Here is an 8,877-nt window from a genome sequence, read left to right as displayed (position 1 = left end):
TACATCAAGAAGGAAAGAGACAGAGCACCCACAAAAGGAAGAACTGGAGAGCAACTGGGCCCTTGAGGAGGGCATGGGATGGGTTTGGCTGTAGGGGATGGAAATGTCATGTACACACATCTGGGAGAGGGAACTCTTCCTTGTCTCAGATACACATATCAGGTCAGAGAGATACATTGGGCATCTGCTTTATCATCTGACCATCTCCCACATCAGGTCATTCATGGGTAGATTTGATGTTTCAGGGGGGTTTATTTCCCAGAGGACATCTTTTCCTTCTTAACTGTGCTCTTCCCATGTGTCACTTCAAACATGGCTACCAAGGGCTGAAAGTGCTGCTGAGGTGCTTTTAAAGGCTCAGGACTTAAATTCTCATGTTGCCTAAACAAAAGGCATTCTAAAACCAAGGAAAGTGGTACTCAAGTATTTTTAGTGATCTGGACTTTAGTGACTTTGCTATATTTATTTAAAAAATCAATAATGGAGAATGAGATTTAAATAGGATCTGCTAAAGCCCATTTAACCCTTGAGCCATCTTCCCCTGGTCTAACTGGTGTTTAGAGCTAAAGGAAAATACCACAAGTTTATTTCTAGGGTTCACCTTGGAGAAAGCAGAAAGCAGACTCAATCGGTATTTCATGTCCCTCAAGGGGTACATTGTGCTTTCACAGCTCCTTGTGAAGGTCAGGAAATCAGCTGCTCAGAGCCTGTTCTGAGCAGTTTGCAGACTGGCAACTCCAACATCTGGGCTAGGGGGATTGTGCTTCAAAGGAACAGGGTGAGGAGTGGGGGGTCTCTTGTAAAATTGGGCTCCTGCTCTGCATCCATTGATAGTTCTTGTCTCAGTGAAAATTGCTGATGGATTTCTAGGAGCTGACTGCTGAAACTCTGCATGCAGCAGCTAGCAGTGGGATGCTGGGGGACAGAATGCATGTGCTAAGCCATTTTCTTGGAAGCTTTTTAGATATCTACATTCAGTCTGGAGAAGGAAATTATTTCCCCTGAAGATACCTCCCTTTTGATGCCTTCTCTCCCAACAGTGCTCTTCTGATGCTTCACTTTGTGGAAGGAAGCAGAAAGGCTGGTTGCAAACAGTGAAGATATTGCTTTACCACAAAAAACCTGGCAAAATGTCTGTTGGTTTAGTTTCATTTAGAGCAGGATTAAAACCCAGCTTCTTTCTTTTCCTGAATCAAAACATGGAAAGCAGAGGAACCACAACTACTGGAAATAAACATTTTCATAAAATCAGAGTCTGAACTTTGCCTTATAGTGTTACTATTCTAACAATTATGCCCAAATAAAACACAATCTACTGGCAAACAATCCATCAATCTAAAAGAGAAAATGTAACTAATATTGGTTGATAATTTATTTTGTATCTGACTGTTCTACCAGAACCATTAAATCCTGGTTAGTTTAGAATGGTTAATTTGCTTTTGAAAGAAATTTCCATCTGTGTAATATGTTTTGTTAAATCTAAGCCAAATTTAATAGAAAAAAATTTTATTTTTGCATACCAGAAAAGGACACATTTCTTGCTAATTTTGCAGCCATGCCTTTTAATTTTCCACCCAGTAAACAGTGCTCAGATCCATTAAGAGATGGACTGTGTCAGCCACTACTGAAACCTCCTCTAAGCTGTCAGTAAATGCTGTTTGAAAGGTGGTCCTTTAATAAAAATGGAACAAGAACTGGATGTAGCTTACCAGGGGATACTTCTTAGTTCTTCCTGTTGCCAAGAGGCCAAAGCTTTTACTGCATTTTGGCACTGTTTCAGCAGCAATGCACATTACAGTTCATAGGAACAGGTAAAGAAGAAATGGGTACTGGAATTACTCCTTTACTTTTGTTGGCTGCAATAAAAAGCATTCAACCTCCTCTTGGAAGTGTTTTCTCAAGTGTAGAATAACACACCAGCAAGGTAAGAAGAGTCTTCAAAAGGAAAATTTGTAAAGGGCAAGTCCTACCTCACTAGATCATCTGACAGAATTCTTGTATGGAAAAATTAAATATTTAATTATCTTTGGTTTTCAAATGTGATCTGTGAGGTGGGAGAAGGACTCTGGTGACTGGGACAGAGACATTACAGATGCTCCATCCTCAGCATCACACAGTACTCCTGGCTTTCCTTGGGACCTTGGATGAGTCCTTTATTCCATGAGAAGGAATAAAAATATCTATTTATCTCCTCAGTAGGTGTTTTTCCCTTTTAAAACCAAATGCAAATGTTGACTTGTAGGTGCTGTGAATAATCTGTTTTACATACAGCTCTGCTCATCAAAAGCCACAGGCACAGATCTGAGACTGCAGCTGTGAGAGTCAGCCCTTGCCCCAGCCCCTAAGTGCACTTACTGCCCCCAGCATTATCCCTTCTTGGGAACCTCTAGCAATACAGACTTGCTTTCTTAGGAATTCTCCTGGAAGCTGGTTGCTTATCTAAGGAAAAGTGACAGATATGAGCATAAGCAGACACACAGGTACTGGTTGCAATTTATCAGTGGGAAAAGATTCCCTGAAGCCAACAGTCAGGCTTGGCTATAGCCTGGCCCAGAGCTGATAAGAAGCAGTTAAACCCAAGAATGCACCAGTCTGAATAAGAAAGGAAGAAATAGGTTTTATCTATTTATCCTCACTTATTTTAACTCAAGGGATGCTCCAGAGGGTACCCCTGGGGCCAGGCTCAGGACCTGCAGAGCCACACGCAGGCACAGCAGGCACAGCCCTTGTGCCAGGAGTGCTGCTCCTTTCTGAGCCTGTCTGCAGAAGGGCCTGATGGGTCAACACTCACAAATGCAGTTCATGCTTCCAAAAGCTCAGATCTCATCCTAACTCCTCCAACCGTCTCTGTGGAGAATAGAACAAAGGCTCCCAAAGCAGCTGTGTGTTTGGGATCTCTCAGTGGAAGGCTGGCAGTCTCCACCTGGGAATGAACTCAGCTGCTGTAGATCAGGTCAATCACTCTTGTGTGGCTGAACTTCTCTTATTCATGGATAGGCCTTAGCTGTCTTTTATTTATTTATGCAGTCATCACTAATTTTACCTGACTAATTATGCCTATGAAGGACAAATATTTCTTTTGTTGCTTGGTTTTGTGTTTTTTTTTTTTTTTGTTTTTTTGGTATATTTAAAATCCATCAATTTAAAGGATAAGAAAGAAACTTAACTTGGTTAAGTTTCCAGGTTCAGGGCAGTGAATAAGCTGTGGTTTGCACCATGAACAGAGTAGATTTAGTATTTTGCTAGTCAGAAAAATAACCAAAATAATACTTATTTCTGTTCTTGGAAATGTATAGGTGCTGTGTCCCTAAGAGGAAAGATGTGCTTTCAGAGTTGTGCTTTTCCCCAGCCTATCTGGAAAAAATATCTTCATGTAGGCTGTAACAATTGAAGCACAAGCTATTTATGCATTGATGGGTATTTCTGACTTGAAATATTTGACAGGCTCTATGTTAAATATCTGGTTTCAGTTTCTAAATGTCTATCTCAAAGGCTCTCTTTCCCCTGTGCCTTATTTAAAAAAAGGCTGTAAGAAAGGAAGTGAGGAAACTTGAAAGTTAAAAACATTCTAGCAGCATGTAGGAAGCCTTCCAGTGTATTGATCCTCCTTGACCTCTAATTAATGTATTGATTTTGCTGTATTAATTCTATTGATCAATTAGTTTGTGTTTCTTTAAAAATGATAAATGCTTCTAGGACTTTTAAAGGAAGAAGTTGGCATTGAGAATGGAGCTCTCAAAGATATCAGAATCAGACTTGGCTAAAACCTTATTTACTTCACAATATTTGCCTCTGCCGCTGATGAGGATGTGTTTAATGGGCTGTTAAATGTGTTTAAACTAACAAGCAATTGCTTCAACTGTGTCTGTCTGGAGAGAATTTTGTTAGAGACCACTTCCCAAAGGCAAAAATAAACCCCTGGCCTATCAAGAGGAGCACCAGTGCCTGCTGTGGTTTGTGGTGGGAAGTTCTCCTGCAGGAAGGGGCTGGCTCAGCTCGGTGCCTTTGCTGTCAAATGTCACTGATGATGCCCAGTGTGTGAGCAGGACCCCTGTGCTTGTGGAGCTGAAGGTTCTGGTGTCTGCAGGAGGGCACAGAAGGTGGGACTGACCCTCCCAGAGTCTCTGAAGGTCCCACAGTGCCTTCCCAAAGAGAACAGGGCCCAGTGCCAATGCTGAACCAGGTTCTTCCCACCAAATGCTGCAATGGGGCTGAGGCTGATGGCTGCTGCTTTTGCAGGGATGCTCCAGGTGCCAGCAGCACCTTCAGGGAGCTCTCCAAGCTGTTGCCCCTACTCTGCACACAGCCAGCAGCAGGCTTGGGTGTCCTGATGGCAGCAGAGCCGGACAAAAGCATTTGTCTTGTTTGCAGTGTTAATGCAATTATTTGGTTTGAGAGACACCATCAGCTCAATGGACCTTCTAGCTCACACAGTTTCTGTCTCCTTGGAGCTGCTGGGCTGCCTGGACAACAGCAGAAGCTGAGCTATTGAACACCAGCAATGTGCAGCATCCCAACTCCTGCCTCCAGGCTGGGTGGTGAAAGCCCTGCTTGTGTGCTTTGCTCTTCACTGGCTCTTTGCTGTAAGAATTTTCTAAAACAGTGAAAATGGTTCAGCTATGTAACCTGTCTGTTTAATGTGATCAGGGTAATGCTGCTGATTTTTGCTGAGTTAAGGGTAAAGCCTTGCATTGGACCTGGTGGGTTTCTCTGCTGTTCTTCAATAACCCTGCCAGGCTGGGAGTGTAGAAACACAAGTAACTGCAATATTTTCTTACCCTTCATACAGCTGTGCTTAGTTGTTGACAACGTGACTTGGGAGAAAGCAGATGGTTTTGCAGTCCAGAAGTCTGGAATTCATTAGTGGAAATTTTCAGACATGGGTTATTTTTCTGGGTTTTTTCTAAATTATTTTTTGGCTGAGCTACAAAAAGTCAAAACAAACAGAGCTGAAAATTCATCATGAGGGGTGTTAAAGAGTTTCTTTGCTCTCTTTCACCAAAGAAGTGACTGGGCAGGAAAATCACTTGAAAATTACTTTTTCCTGGTTTGCTTTATTTGTGACAGCAAACCCTTTCCTGAGAAGAGGAAGCTCCTCTTCCAGTTCCAGTGCAGAGAAGCTGCTCTGGAATTCAGGTTTATTTGTAGAACACCAACTAATGCCTGCATTTTGTACTAACCTCAGAAAGGAAAAGGGGAGGAGACAGAGAAGTGATGTTAATTTATTCACTGAAGAATTTAAACTGTGCAGTTTTTCCCCTCCAAGGAACTTTTTCTCCTGCTCAGGAACAGAAACTGCACGGCAAATGTTAACCTGTGGCACCCTGACTCGAGACAGGAGGGGATTGGTTTGAGTTTGTTTTCCAGGCACTCAGTGAGAGCAGACTGCAGCATTTCAATACTGCAACTGCCTGGAAGAAGATGGAGGTGGAATTTGCTTGGCAGGAGTGAAAAATTCTTTGCCTGAGTAAAAGCACAGGAGTGTTGAGCCCTGCTGAGGCAGCACCAGCCTGGCTGCTGGTCTAGCAGTGCTCTTGGTTCTGCCTTGAGCTCTCCCCTCTCAGAGTCTCAAACCTGTTTCTTCCACTTTGTAGGTTTTTCCTCCATTCCCACCACCTTGCTGCTGTAGACTCCCCCTCTTCAGGGGGACTATGGCATTGTCTCAGTTTCTGGCAGCTTCTTTCTGGAGTGTTTTCCAAGAGATCCTGTGCTCCAAGGCTGCTCCAGCATCCACCCTTCCCTGCTATTCTACTTCCCATTATCCTTCAGACAGCAAATATTTCCTATCTTGTTACACTCCTCTGATGCTGAGCCCTGGGAGAGCCTGGGCTCTGGTCCAGGGCCAGCAGCTTTCTGACAAGCACAAGCAACAGGGTAACAAATAATGGGGCTTTGGAGAGTCTTTCCATAAGGAAAGGGAGGTGGAGAGAGCAAACAGGCAGGGGAACCTCTCCTGCTCCAATATTTCAGCACACTCTGGGGATCTGCTGCGAAGGATGTTTCAACACCAGCTTCTGGAAGCTGTGCTGCTGGTGAATCACGAGGTGGTTTGCACACACCTTGGTCTGGGAAAGCCTTTAAGCCTTAGGTAAACACAGGTTAACAAAAGTGGTTGCCTGGGACTTCAGAAGTGTTAGGTAAACTTCTCTGCATCTGGGGGAATTGGTTGTTCAAAAAAAAAAAATTTAAAAATCCTGTTTCTGCTTCTCATTTTTGAGCCTGTTGGATTTCCAAGCTGATTTAGGTGTTACCCTCCCATGCAGACAGGGAAGCAGATTTGGTGTGTCACAGCAGCCTTGAAGCACAAGTGATGTCACAAGAAAGTTTTGCCCCAGTCCAGACAGGATGATGACTCTCCCTGGTTGGACTAAGGGTTAGCTAAGCCCCTGGCAGCCCTTCTCTCACATCCAATACATAGAGAAGGTGCTGCAGCTGGTTATTTAACATCTGTGCTCCTTGCACTCAGCCAGTAAACAATGTGACTGAGACACAACGAAATTGAAAATTTTTTTCTGTAAACTGTAATGTGTAATTAGGCAGATGATAATCTCCCATTTCTTGGAAAAGGAAAAGGTTCCTATTTGGATTTTCCTAGTATGACACGGTTCAGGAAGCAAATGACCTTCCACAGAATTCCCTGTAAACCTGAAGTGGCAAATTTCCGGTCCTTGGTGCCAAGGATGGTGCTTCTTGTGAAGTGACATGCTTCCTGCTGCTTTCCAGCTTGGAAATTCTTGTTGCAATTCCAGTGGCAGATGCATGACAGACTGTGAAGCTGTTTCTTCAGCCTTCTTTTACTGCTGCTTTTGGGAAATGAACTCAGAAGATATGTGATATTAAATAAAATGTTTCCTTATTTGATTTTTTTTGTGAAGTTATGATATTTTTAGCACATTCAAGTTAAAACTGCCTTCATTTAGGTTGCTTAGAAGTAATTTCAATTTTTCATGATAGGTGGATTCATAAATGTGCAGGCTAATGTTAAATGTTGGCCATTTAATTCAACACCTATCTGTGTTTAGTTAATTTAAAATGTACTCAAGCTGTACTGTAACAACATATCCAAGCTTTGAGCCTGGATGGACTGGGTTGCATTCAGATCTCCCTTGGGCTGCAGCAAGGCTGTGTCTGCAGCTGTACCAGCACCAGTTTAAACACTGCTGTGGTTAGAAGGCTTTAGCAATGCTTCCTCCAAAGCCTGGGCAGAGCTGCTGCAGGCTGTAAGGACAGGGGGGGTTTGTGACCATTCCAGGTCCTGCTGCAGGACCCGAGGCTGCAGAGTTGATGTCCTGCAACTCGATCATCTGAGGGGGTGGAGGAGAGCCCAGGGCCTGCAGCTGTACAAATAAGGGATTTTGCTGCTTGGGTTTCAAGTTTGCCAGCCAGTTTTGGTCAACTGAGAGGAAAACTGACTGTCTTTGCTGTCAAAATGTACAGCACCAAAAAAAAAAAAAAAAAAAGTTTCAGACTTGAATTGAAACGAGACATTTTGACTAGGGTAAAACATCTTTTAGGAGTAAATCTTTTCATTTTAAGATGTAACTCAAATACAGAAAACAGAAACATCTATTCCTCTTTTTTTTTCCAGCAAATTTCTCTTACTTACTCCCCCAACTCTTCCTTAAATTTTGTCCAAGTTACTAATATACAATACTAAATACAATAAAATGCAGTACTAAAATACTAACTAATGAGTTAGTATTTTTTCTCTTTAAATTGCAGAAACAATAGGAAACTTTTAAGAAGTACAGGCTCAGTTTCAGCACACAACTCACAGAAGCACAGTTAAAAGTGGAGAATCAAAACCATCATCCTGTCTCCCACTTGTCCAGATAAAATGATGTGCAAACTGTAGGTTTACTAAAAGCAGAAAACTCAGTTTTGAAGCAAAACATTGTCCTCAACTTACCCCATCTGGTACGTTCAGACCAGAGTAGCCAGAGCCCCATGACAATACCACAGGAACTTCATTTGCCAAAGGCAACTTTGCAGTGCAAGAGCAGAAACACCCCCACAGGGATGCCATCCTTTCATGCATCTCATGGGATACTCTAAACACAAAGTTCTAAATCCATTTAGTAACTGGAGCTGTTAGGACTAGATAGAGTCCATCTGAGGAAGAGAAACACAAAGAGGATTTCTAATTTTACTGTAACACAAAAGTCCTGTGCTTAATAGAGGAAAACTATATTTAAAACCTAAGAGGAAAAGAAAAAAACCAAAAAAGGAGAAAATACATGGAATTTTTACTGGCAGTAAAACAGTGCAATTCATAGCTTGGTTATGAGAGCTGTTGCATGGTGTGGCTGCAGGAGCTGCCAGGGACAGATTTACTCTGCAGCCCCAGGGGCAGTGGCAGCACAGGAGGTGACACCGTGGGGCAGCTGCCATTTCACTGCACAGCTTTTCCTCCATTCCAGGCTCACTCAAGGAGAACATCCTGCCCACTTTCACAGGTTGTAGAGCGCTCTTTCTGTTAATTATCAGCTTGTGGCTTCTACTCAGTGGTCTCTGTCACCCTGTTCTGCAGCAATGCTGCGTGTGTAGTAAACAAACAGATGCTCTGCAGTTTCTTAAGGTGCTTCCTCATCTCTAGTACAGAGAAACTGCACAAAAACTGAACTGGTTTTGCATATGGCTGGTGATAGGAAAGTTATCTTGGAATCCCCTGGGTGCAATACCTATATTCCTACCAATGCTGATGTGCCCAAAGCTGATTTTGACAACAGGTAGATTATGGCGGGTCTAATAACCCCAAACCCCTGGAAACAGAGATGTAGATGAGTCATTAATTGTCAGTGGAAGAAAATGACTGCTTCTATTTAAGCAGTAAATGCCATTTTTCTTTGAATAAGCTGCCAAAAGAACAAGATCACA

Source organism: Agelaius tricolor, unplaced genomic scaffold, assembly GCF_023055355.1.
Source record: "Agelaius tricolor isolate 1412-34295 unplaced genomic scaffold, bAgeTri1.0.p SCAF_18, whole genome shotgun sequence".
Classification (NCBI taxonomy): Eukaryota; Metazoa; Chordata; class Aves; order Passeriformes; family Icteridae; genus Agelaius; species Agelaius tricolor.
The sequence above is the reverse complement of the archived record's forward strand: the minus strand, read 5'-3'. Positions refer to the sequence as shown.